The following is an 11360-nucleotide window of genomic DNA, read 5'->3' as shown; positions in this document are numbered from 1 at the left end:
CAACCTTCGGGGCTGAAAAACGAAGTGCCAAAAACTTTCAGTGAATGCCCACTTGAGGCTGACTATAAAAGCGAATCCCAAAGTGTGGGCCCAAAGTGTGCCAAGAAAATATCCCCCACACCATTACACCACCACCACCAGCCTGAGCTGTTGATACAAGGAAAGATGAAGGATCCATGCTTTCATGTTGTTTAGGCCAAATTCTGACCCTACCATCTTGAATGTCGCTGCTGAAATCAAGACTCATCAGACCAGGCAACATTTTTTTAATCTTCTATTATTTTCAATTATGGTGAGCCTCTGCAAATTGTAGCCTCAGTTTCCTCTTTTTAGCTGACAGGAGTGGTACCTGGTGTGCTCCTCTTCTGCTGTAGCCCATCTGCTTCAAGGTTCGACATGTTGTGCGTTCAGAGATGGTATTCTGCATACCTTAGTTGTAACGACTGGTAATTTGAGTTACTGTTGCATTTCTGTCATCTCAAACCAGTCTGCCCTGTGCCCAGCTCAACAAGGCATTTTTGTCCACACAACTGCCGTTGACTGGATTCTCTGTAAACCCTAGAGATGTCTGTGCACAAAAATCCCAGTAGATCAGCAGTTTCTGAAATAATCAGATAAGCCCGTCTGGCACCATCAACGATGCCACATTCAAAGTCACTTAAATTCCCTTTCTTCCCTTTGCTGATGCTCGCTTTGAATTTCAGCAAGTTGTCATGACCACATATACATGCCTAAATGCATTGAGTTGCTGCCATGTGATTGGTTGATTAGCTATTTGTGTTAACAAGCAATTAAACGAGTGTACCTAATAAAGTGGCCGGTGAGTGTATATGTGGTTCAGGATTAGGCTGTGTTTGAATTCATTTGGACAAATTACATGCTAGTCATTTTATGTTGACTACATATTTAAAGTAGGATATGCATTTTAAGGATTATACTTTTTGACATGATGTGAACGCCTTGGATATGTGGTTGGGGCATGATCTCCACAGAAACAGCAATGCATAAAACTGAATATGAAACTATCTTGTCCCCCTTATGAGAAGTAGGTTTTGCTTTAAACAACTGTCCTTTTTACTACATCTATATGTCACGCCTAGCTCCTGCAGTTAGGTTATGTGTTCTGTTTCCTTGTCTGTTGCCACTTCCTGTTTTGCTTCAGTGACTCACCTTGTGTCTCGTTCCAGGGCTGCGGTTGAAAAGTCAAAAATATCTCCTTTCGTAACCACCTTTCCTTGACCTCGATGGAAAACGTCATGAGGTCAAGGAAAGATGTAAAGGAGAATCCATAAGGACTTAGGACGTGGCTTGCCGCGATAAAACTGCAATATTCAGAAGATGGACTACAAAAAGCACATCTTTGACACTGCGCCCCATGTTGTTGTAATGCAGGCCATCTAAAGGTGGACAACACGGCAAAACGGCAGATAAGGTAGCCTACCAGTCACTAAATAATGGACAGGGTTGTCACATTGAGAATGCTTGCTCACACTCACCCTGCTGCCCACCCATAGGCGTATTTATCAACATGAATCCCAATTGTATGTAAATACAGTGTTTCCCACAGAATGACAGCGTAACTGTGCTGAGAGAGAGAGAGAGGGAGCGACGGGGCAAGAGGAGATGCTGAGAGAATATATGCACTGCGCGGAGCTCATCATCGATTTCATCAAATACGATTTTACCCAGTTTAAATAGTAACAAAATCAATCAAAAATCAGCATTGATAATGTGGCAGACTGCCACAAATAAATCAGTGTGTGGGAAACACCTACTGTAGAGTTCATCCAGCTTGATCTTTGCCTTATTAAAGCGAGGGTGTCAGCATCTGTGACTGAAGTATTAATTTGCTGAAGACTGCAGTACATAACGTGAGGCTACACGCTGCAACATTATCCTCACTTTGATCACATTACAAGACAAGTAACAGCTTGCATGGAATATTTTTAATGCAAGCAAAAATATTTATCATTGTATATGAATGTTAAACAAAACAAAATAAGGTTCACAAATGTATTTCCAATAAACAAATATTTCTTGTTTTAATTGTAATAGAAATCCACAAATATATGTATTTAAATGTACTTGGAAATTTCATCAAAAACATATTTGGATGTTAAATATATATACTGTAAAAACTGTTGAACCTGCATTTACAAACTGCTTGTCATTTGTGAACTGCATTTGTGTGCAGTTTTTTTGAAATTCCTCTTGCCATGGCTTGATTCACAAATGCAGTTTGCAACAGGGAGTTAATTATCTGTAGCCAATCATATGGCTCCTTCTGCTTCAGTCAATCACATAATCATAGATTTGATGCTATAATTTAATGTGAACAACAGCCTCAACAACTTAAGTGAAAACTCTCCTGCAGTGCATGACTAAATATGAGTTATCAATGTTTGCTAAGTTAGTGATGTGGCATTTCACGCTAGCGTTAGCTAACAAGTTAGCTATATAATGTTGATAGACAACCTAGGATAATATATTAGCTATCTTAGCAAGCATTTACAACGTATAGTTTTTTGAGGACATTGCAAGCAACACATGTCTAACTGTACACAATCTTGTGTCTTCACTGCAATGAGTAAATCATGCAAATTTTGTATAATGCTGCCCCCAATTCATTTGGAGTGTGTGACAAGGAATTACACAGGAGGAGAGTATTGGATTTTTCTACAAGTGTTAGAAAATGCCCTAAGGCAACTCTTATAAAATGCACAAGGCCGTATATTTTCCAGGTATGAGAGCAATGAAAAAAATATCAATAAATATGATTATTAGGAGGCAAGAATGCTTTGTTGTCGCTTTGGTCAAGGAAGCTCAGCATTATGGAAAAACAAGGTCCCTGGTGAAACAGAGAAAGCTTGATTTGGGTTATATGATCTCATTCATTCTAAATATGCTTCTCTGGATAGCTTGAATTTTGCAGAATGCGGTATATAGTGAGGTGGTCAGTCACTAATTTGCTCACAACATCCCAGGAGCATAGCCCTACAGATTTAGAGCTAGAAAAGCTAGCAGAAAAAATACTTTGCACTGTGCACAAGAGCAAAACTATTGCATATAGCATGTTGATATAGTGAATGTGGAATTTCTTTCTTCAGCTTTCAGAAAATACAAAAAAGCATATGGTAATCTGTAATGTGAGAGACTACTGAAGTATTTCCCTTTCCAGCAGTATGAGAGTGGAGACACACTGGAGTGAGAAATAGGATATCTTTCACACCTGCACATACTTAATACCCATCACCCACTTTACTCTATGCATATAATTCCTATGGATATGACCCTCAACCAGGTTGGCCTTTAGTCTTCTGCCTATCATCATGCTACACTGCTTCCTTGTGTATTTGACAACCTTAACTGACATTTTTTTTGCTGTCAATGCACTTTGCTGCTCTGTACTACATGCACTGTTGTGGCCTATCAGATGTTTGGGTTGATCTTTAGAACCCTCTTCTTCATAATGCTGCCAGTGCTGAGTGTGGATTTAGTTGGCCGGGCCACAGCTAAATGTACATCAGGCTACCTCCTATACATGTTAAATAAATACATAAATCTTTCCACTTCAGTGTCAGGTGTCTTTCCCAACTGAACTACTGGTGCAGGATCAATAGAGGACATCAAGTATGCCATCACACACAACATTTTATACAAAGCTGTTATCCGCTCTGTCAGAGCAAGATGGTATAGCAAAACTGTCAACAAATTTAGGATAATTATTCTTTATATAATTTCCCTGAAGCAATCACTCACCACTATATTTATATGCATGTCCATGGTGGATTTGGCTGATTGTTGAAATGAAAGCTACACATTCCATATTCCTTCTCATATGAGAAAGTGACACTCCAATCCTCTGATCTTGGCAGTTTAAATTCCGACCATGATGCCTTCGCTCAAACCACAAGGGAAATTAATAAATGATTAAAGTCTAGTGGAGTCAAGGGAAAGAATGGTAAAGAGGGATAATGGTGTTTTGCTGAATGATGCTAGCTCACTGCATTCAGGGTTATGTCTCTATCTACTAGTGTGTGCTTAGAGGAGGCAATGCCTGGAAGTTGTTCTATTGACAGGTGTCCGAAGTGATAAAAGGACACTTTGTGAGAAACCTGATTGCATTATAAAGCTCCATTAGGTCACATTAAAACCTTGAAATTGTAGGGGATAATGAATGTGGCACGCAGTGTGTTCACTTCCAAAATCTACTTTACTTTATTTGTTCTAGTTTATCTAACAGAAATGACAATAAGACACTGTCATGGTGACGACTGCTTAATCTCATTCACTGGGGCCCTGAATCACAAATCAAGCTTAACTGGTCAGATTGTCTTTTGGTTACCTGGCTTTACTTAAGTAAATGTTAAATGCTAATGCTAAATACAATTTATACACAGTACAATACATGCAGAATTTGTTATATGCATTTAACCCATCCTTATTAAGAGCAGTGAGCAGCCATTGTGCAGCGCCCAGGGAGCAGTCAGGGGTTCAGGTTCTTGCTTGGCAGTTGTCGGTGCTGGACTTGTACCGGCAACCCAAGCCAAGTCCCCACAGACTGAGCTGGCCCAACAAATAAGACTTAGGGGCCATCTGGACTTGACCAGAGACCTCTTGAACTGCAGTCAAATGCTCTACCACTGAGCTATACCCCGAAGTCTGTGGAATTGGAGCTATAGAGATATTACAAACAGGATGATCAAATACTAATACTGTGTGTGGGGGAAATATGCACATTATATATTCTCAAAATACTCAACATATATATAGATTTAAATGTAACTTCAATGCTAAAAACATGTATTTCAGTAGTTAACAATAACCCAGCTATCTGTGTCTCTTTTAAAACACAGATTGGGTGCATATGTGTAGATTATAAATATGTATATATATATATATATATATATATATATATACACATATATATAAGGTGACACTGGCCACTACAGACTTGTAGAACATCCAAAGAGTAAGACCGTCATGACTTAAGAAAGTTAACGTAGCCAGCTATCATCTATATTATTACAAGATAGCCAGAGGGGTCAATGATCTTGTCTATTTCAAAGGGACAAACATACTGGGGTGCCAGTTTGCGGGATTCCCCTTGAAGTGGGAGGTCAAGGGAGAACAACCACACCTTCTGACGAAGGCATAGGTCAGGGTTAGCTTTTAGCTCCTAAGATGGAGGCTTCTAGCTGCATGCTGTTGTGAGAGACAGGGGTTTTAACTGCAGTATGGCTCACAGAGTGGGACATGTGGCAATGAAGTGGCTGGTCAGAACGCAGTACAGGCAGGACTTTGTACTGATACGGCAAGCTCTCTTCAGGTGTTAAACCAGTTCTGTTTAACTTGGGCTCAGGACTCCGTGTGAGGGCTCAGGAATGTTCAGGATCTCTCAGGAGTGAACACGTAGGAGGGACTGACATGTGGCTAGCAGGTTGTAGTTTGACAGCCCTCTCCTGGCGGCACTCGAAGAGACGGTTGTCAATCCTGATGGCCAAGGAAGTGAGTTGATCTAAGGATCCTGGTTCATCATATCTTTTAATAGAGATGAAATGTTATGACATTTTCAAATAATGATTATAGTGAACAAAATTAGCATGGTTATCAGTACTATTGCGGTATTGTTAAAATGTTCTGAAAATATTCAAAAACTACGGAAACAGAATTAATTTCAACATGTTTTATATCAAAAACCAAAAATAAAATTTCCAGCACTGTGCACCTTTCGGTTGCATAAACATTAAAATAATAAGTATAATAAGAGTCAGTACTGACTCTTATGTAAACATCTGAAAAAACATAACAAATGTGGCTTAACATAAAGATGCTATAATGACCCCATGCACAATTTACATGAATACAAATGAGTCTTAAGTCAGTTATAGTAATTGCAATGAGCCCAACAACTGACATAATTACAGAGGGGTCTTGTACAGGAGTCTATAGTGTTTCTCCTGTTGGGACACTTACAACCAATTCAATGACTGCCGGATATTAAATGAACCAAATATGTTGGTTGGGTGACTAAACTACATAATGTGTTATTGTGTGCATGGGCAAATAGAGTCTGCAGACACACAATGCATTCAGCTGCAGAATAACATCATTCACTGAGCTAAAAGTGAAGTTATCTAGCATTCGCTATAAAGTAGTGGATGGTTGACGATGACACTTCAGATTCAAATTGTTGCCTCCTTTCACAGTGTTTTCTGTGATCACATTTCCCTCAGCACAAAAAACAAAATACGACCACAGACTTAGTCTTCTGAGGACTAGGCTGTCACTGCCTTCCGCCATGTTTTCAATTACCCAAGACAAAGCCACATTGCATGCTGCACCTGTGTCTGGGAGACTGTTGCTAACTTTGGTTGATGCTAGACAGTTTTTAACATGAGTTTTCCAAAGCACGGTAATCAAACATATTTTTAATGATAACTCAAATTTGAAACTGTACCATGGTTTATCATTAAATTGTTTACCGTTTGATCTTATCACTTAAAGCACTATGAAAAGTCCCCTGCAGAGCCTCATCATTCCAACCACTTACCACAGCCAGAGTCTGGAAATCAACTGCCAGTTCAGCCACATTGCACGAGCCCTATCAAAGAGAAAGCAAATATTTAGCACCCTGTTTGCATCTTTGCATCATGATAGAAACACAACTCTTAGTGACTCTCCCACACTGCTGAAACCGAGTCATGACCAGATCAGGTAAGCTATGCAGGAGCGGTCAGAGGCATTCATGAAAGGCTGCTATTAAAGCACTAGGAAACACTGAGTCAAAAAGTCTCCACATTAACCAAGATCTCCATCATATCGAACAGTAACAAGAGGCTCACAAAAGTGAGAAGCAGTGCCTGGAACCAGAGATGAGACAGCTGGATGTGAAGGCTGGGGGAGATCGGGAGGAGCTGGCTGAGTGGAGGCCACCAAAAGTAGTGAGGGCAGTAACTCAATCAATAAGGAGGCTGACTTGATTAAGCAGAACCTGATTACTTTCTGCAAGGGTCTTAAATAATTTTCCATGCTGCCCCTGAAGGATGCCCTGGTTGGAGATGGCATTCTTAATATGAGAAAAATTGGAGGGTGTCACTGTGTGTGCTGGGTTCACACAGTGGCCAGATCATACTGTAACACCAGATTATTTGAGAGAACCCAAATGCAGTAACACAGTACACTGAGACTGAGAGCTTCAGCAATGAAGGTTTTTATTAACAATATACTTATGAATGAGTGTGAAGTCCATGGTTTAGAGAAGTGGTGGAACTGAGCCGTGAGCCAGAGGGGTGAGTGGAGCCAGGCAGGTAGGCAAGCAGGGTAATCAGGCAGAGGGGGTCCAGAGATCCAGGGAGTGAGTTCCTATCCAGACAGTAATCCCAGTGATCCCAGAGTTGGTATTCAGAGTTGGACGTAGGAGTTGGGTCCAGAGAGTGAATACTGCAAGGCAAAAGAAACATGATGAAGCCAACAGCTAAACAAAAACGACATAATTAACAAGGTGAAGCGAGACTAACTATGTAGTTGAATCTACGATCTGGTGGCGTAGTAGATCTAAAAGCCTAGTATATAAATCAGAGTAGAGTGGAGATGTTTAGCAACTGGTAAACTTACATTCACACACCTGATACCATTCCTTTAATCAACTGCACAAATGGAGAAGAGTGAGACAGAGGGGGAGGCAGAGATACTGCCTACCTGGAGGAAGCACAGGGCATGACATGTTCACTGTGTTTTAAAGCTTCTAAAGAGGGGAAGCACAAATAATTAGTATCTCAGCTCTTTCCTCATTCAAAGTTATGAGGCGGATGGGGTCCTATTATCATGTGGAAAGGTCTTCAACATGCTTTCACGGGCATACATAGGTCAATAATGCTATTTATTGGTCAGGCCAATCCATTAGCCACTGCTGCACTGAGAAAAGCCTTGTGGACGATATTGTTTAAATCCTCAAAATAGATGCTGATGGCCAAAAGCCAAAGTTTACATTGTCATCAGCCTTCCAATAAAGGCTATGCACAAGTTTGTATTCCTATTTAACAAATCTTTATAGGATGAATAAGTAACTTATAAGTAACAGTATAAACATTATTATTATAATTATTTCTCCTAATTCAAACAGGTTAAACAGCGTAAAATGAAAGTTGGTTAATTATTTGTTTCTAGAAAGATGTTGTATAAGTCCTGCTGAAAATGATGACCAGGGCTCAGCAACTGAGGGAAAATGCACTGTGACACCGCAGACGAGCCTCACTTCAAAACGGAGAGAGTGTTCTGGGAGGGCTGGGTTTTAATGTGAAGATCAACACACAGCTAGAAAAGCCATTTATTAGTCACCCTGGCTGTCTTTGAGAATGTGGGGCATTTTGTGTTGGCCCTTTCAGGCCTAAAACACACTGGCTATCATGAAATAATGTGTGCCAGAAGAGAATGCTCACTGTATGGCAGACACACTAGGGCCTTCACTGTAAGCACCACCCATGAGAGCATTTGATTTTGCTATTAAAGAAAACTGAAGAAAACTGAGCCAGTTCCTGTGTGCCTTCTATGTGTTGCTTTCATCTCTTGTGCAGCTGTACCAAAGTATGTATTTTCAATCTCTACTGAGCCTACATTTGCCGTAATGGGATTACCAAAACAATGGGACGTGGGAAGATTATACCTGACAGAAAAAAAGTTGGTCTTGATTTATTTTTCAATAGCTCAGTTTTCTTTCTTATAAATAACTCAATCTTGAGTATGGGGTCAACACTAAGAAAAATATTATGACCTCTGATTTTTATCTTTTTTTAAAACTCTAATTAAATGTAGAGTGAACAAGTAGAAATACTTAATTTATAAATTTGACATTTTAGCTATAAGGTTATAAATGAAACATAACGTAGAAAATAGTTATGACTCACCCAGACACTGACCTTGTTGAATTAGAATTGGAGAGGATTTTGGCTCTCGGTGACCTGGTGATCTCTTATTCATGCAGGGATGATTCAACCAAAGCCCATCCCTCTTAAGGCCTTTATAGTCGATGATGAACTTTGGATAACTTCTTCGCCTGAAACGTCTCAATGTCATTATGGAAAGTAAAGAATTCTGGCATTGATGAGACCCCATGGAATATTACTGGATGCTAAACTATGTGTGGGTTGATGTAGCTGGTGTGAGTATGCTGGTTTGTGCATCTGTCAGTATGTGTTCATGTATACGTGCATGCAGACCTACAGTGTGTGCTGTCTGTTGAATTGTTTTCAAATTCAAATATATTTCTCCTGTTTTTAGGCTCATCATATGTCTCTCCAATCAAACATATTGACACTGAATCAGTGTTTATATAACACCCTGTGTACACTGAAAACGTGTGTTAACATATAGATAGGTAGCAAATTAACAGGGGAAAGAGTTTTTTGGGCAAGGTGGCCTCTAGAACAGCTTCAATGCTCCTTTGCATTTCTCTGAAATTGTAGTGCAGGGATGGGTCCATTCTTCTAAACAAAATCCCAGATTTGATGTTTTGATGATGGTGGTGGAGAGCACTGTCTTTTCTGAAATCTCTCTGAAAGTGTTCAGTATGTGAGTATGAAGGTCATCCAGTATGATATGCTCACTAAACCCTTCAGGGACCAGTTGTACCCTGCATGGAAGCATGTTCATTATGTTTTACCACCAATTTATTTAGGTTTTTCTTTCTGCACCACCACAGCTGATACCAGCTTTGTTTTATGAAAACAGGACCGTATGATGTTTTAGTTATAGTTCAAATCAGTTTCAAAGCTTAATATTTTATTATCCATGCCACAATATCATAGAGTTATGACACTGTATTGCGAAAATGTTGCTTGTACTGTTAGGAGAATGTGCATCTCGTAAAATCTCCCTGCAAATGGACATTTTTTAAATGGTGGTTGGGATACCTCTAAAGCAGGGGTGATTTAATAGATAGACAGATTGCCTGCTTGACCAGAATTCATAAAATATTCATCAACTCTTTAATATGAATTTCAAATTTAAAAATAAAGACATTCCAGCAAACTGCAGGGAGAACGCAGATCATGGCTTATTGAAGAAATACAAATGCCTCTTTCATGTCTAGCAGTGTAGGCACAACATAGTTTTCAAAGGTGAGATATGATGGCACTCTAAAGAGACTAGTAAAAAAGTTATGGTGTGATAAAACATTCCTTGGCACTGTAAAACTAAAGAAAATATGATTACCCTTGAAACCTGGATGTGCTGTAGATTTTCTTGTCTTCTGCCTTGCTGTGCTACCTCTATTCTTCTCTCCCAGCGGAATTAATAGTAGGATAAATCATATGAATGAATGAGGAAGCATGCATTTGATATCTGACATATCTGCCTTTTTAGACAAATGTCACTGTTCTAATTTATTTGGTATTTATTTTTACCTTGCAGCCACAAAGAAACTGATTGCCAATGCACCCTAGTCCACCTGATGAGTCAGAGTTATATGATAAGGAGTTTTTGATTCATAAAGGTGTTTTTGATTCATAACCATGCTGTAATCTAATTTTACTTTAAGCACAAGTGAAGACACCACATCCATCACTATAGCAACACCAAGAGAAGCAATGCTGTAACATGCTGCTCATCCCCAAGCAGAAGAAGAATATGTCTGTGCTTATTGAAACCATAAACTAGCTCTGAATTAAATTAATTAAATTATCTCAGGATTAAATCAATAACTTAAAACTGGACATGACTTATTTCATAACCAGTGTGTAAAAGCTACTTTGTGATTGCATAACTTGCATATTCAGATGTATGGGTGAGAGCTTAGCATCTGTTCTGGTCATGCTTAGCATCTGTCTGGGCAACTGAAAAATATTTCCCAGTCCAACACCCTGAGGTGTAGCTTGCAACAGACGTGAGGCCTGAGACAAATACCCAAGTTAACTAGTTCATTTGGTTGCTATATTAACACACTTCCAGCCTTGTGGCCAGATCAAGCAAGTCAATAGATGTCAGTTGGTACAAATACATTAAGTTAGGTTTATATAACCTTTTTCATCCCAGAATTTTAAAGCGCGAGCCAAAGAAATAACTAAATTATCATTTGTTTTAATTTAGCATTTAGAAGTAACTACTGGGGAAGGACATCCTTTTATTTACCAGTACTGTCACGGCACATGTAGTACTGGTAAAATGATTTGTTGTTAGATCAGAGGGACTTAATTACCACTAAGCTGTAAGGCTGAAACAGCAAAAACAACATATGCTTAAAGAGGTGGTATTATGGTCATTTTCAGGTTCAAAATCTTATTTAGGGGTTGTACCAGAACATGTTTACATGGTTTAATTTTCACAAAACACCATATTTTTCTCATACTGCACATTGCTACAGC

The 11360-nt window shown here is 39.3% G+C and overlaps 1 long non-coding RNA gene across 2 annotated transcripts; it reads right to left on the bottom strand.

The window, feature by feature from the left end:
* Positions 1 to 4252: 4252 nt before the first annotated feature.
* On the bottom strand, positions 4253 to 7690 carry LOC123973275. 2 transcript variants are annotated; one of them, XR_006825587.1, is made up of 4 exons: positions 7618 to 7690; positions 7230 to 7443; positions 6554 to 6604; positions 4253 to 5541 (listed from the first exon to the last, which is right to left on the bottom strand). It is a non-coding gene; the product is annotated as an uncharacterized LOC123973275 (long non-coding RNA). The 2 variants fall into 2 exon arrangements; XR_006825588.1 differs by lacking the exon at positions 7618 to 7690 and adding an exon at positions 7521 to 7593.
* Between the last annotated feature and the right edge of the window lie 3670 nt (positions 7691 to 11360).

The sequence above is a fragment of the Micropterus dolomieu genome, linkage group LG07 (assembly GCF_021292245.1).
Source record: "Micropterus dolomieu isolate WLL.071019.BEF.003 ecotype Adirondacks linkage group LG07, ASM2129224v1, whole genome shotgun sequence".
In the NCBI taxonomy this organism is placed as follows: Eukaryota; Metazoa; Chordata; class Actinopteri; order Centrarchiformes; family Centrarchidae; genus Micropterus; species Micropterus dolomieu.
The sequence above is the reverse complement of the archived record's forward strand: the minus strand, read 5'-3'. Positions and strand labels throughout refer to the sequence as shown.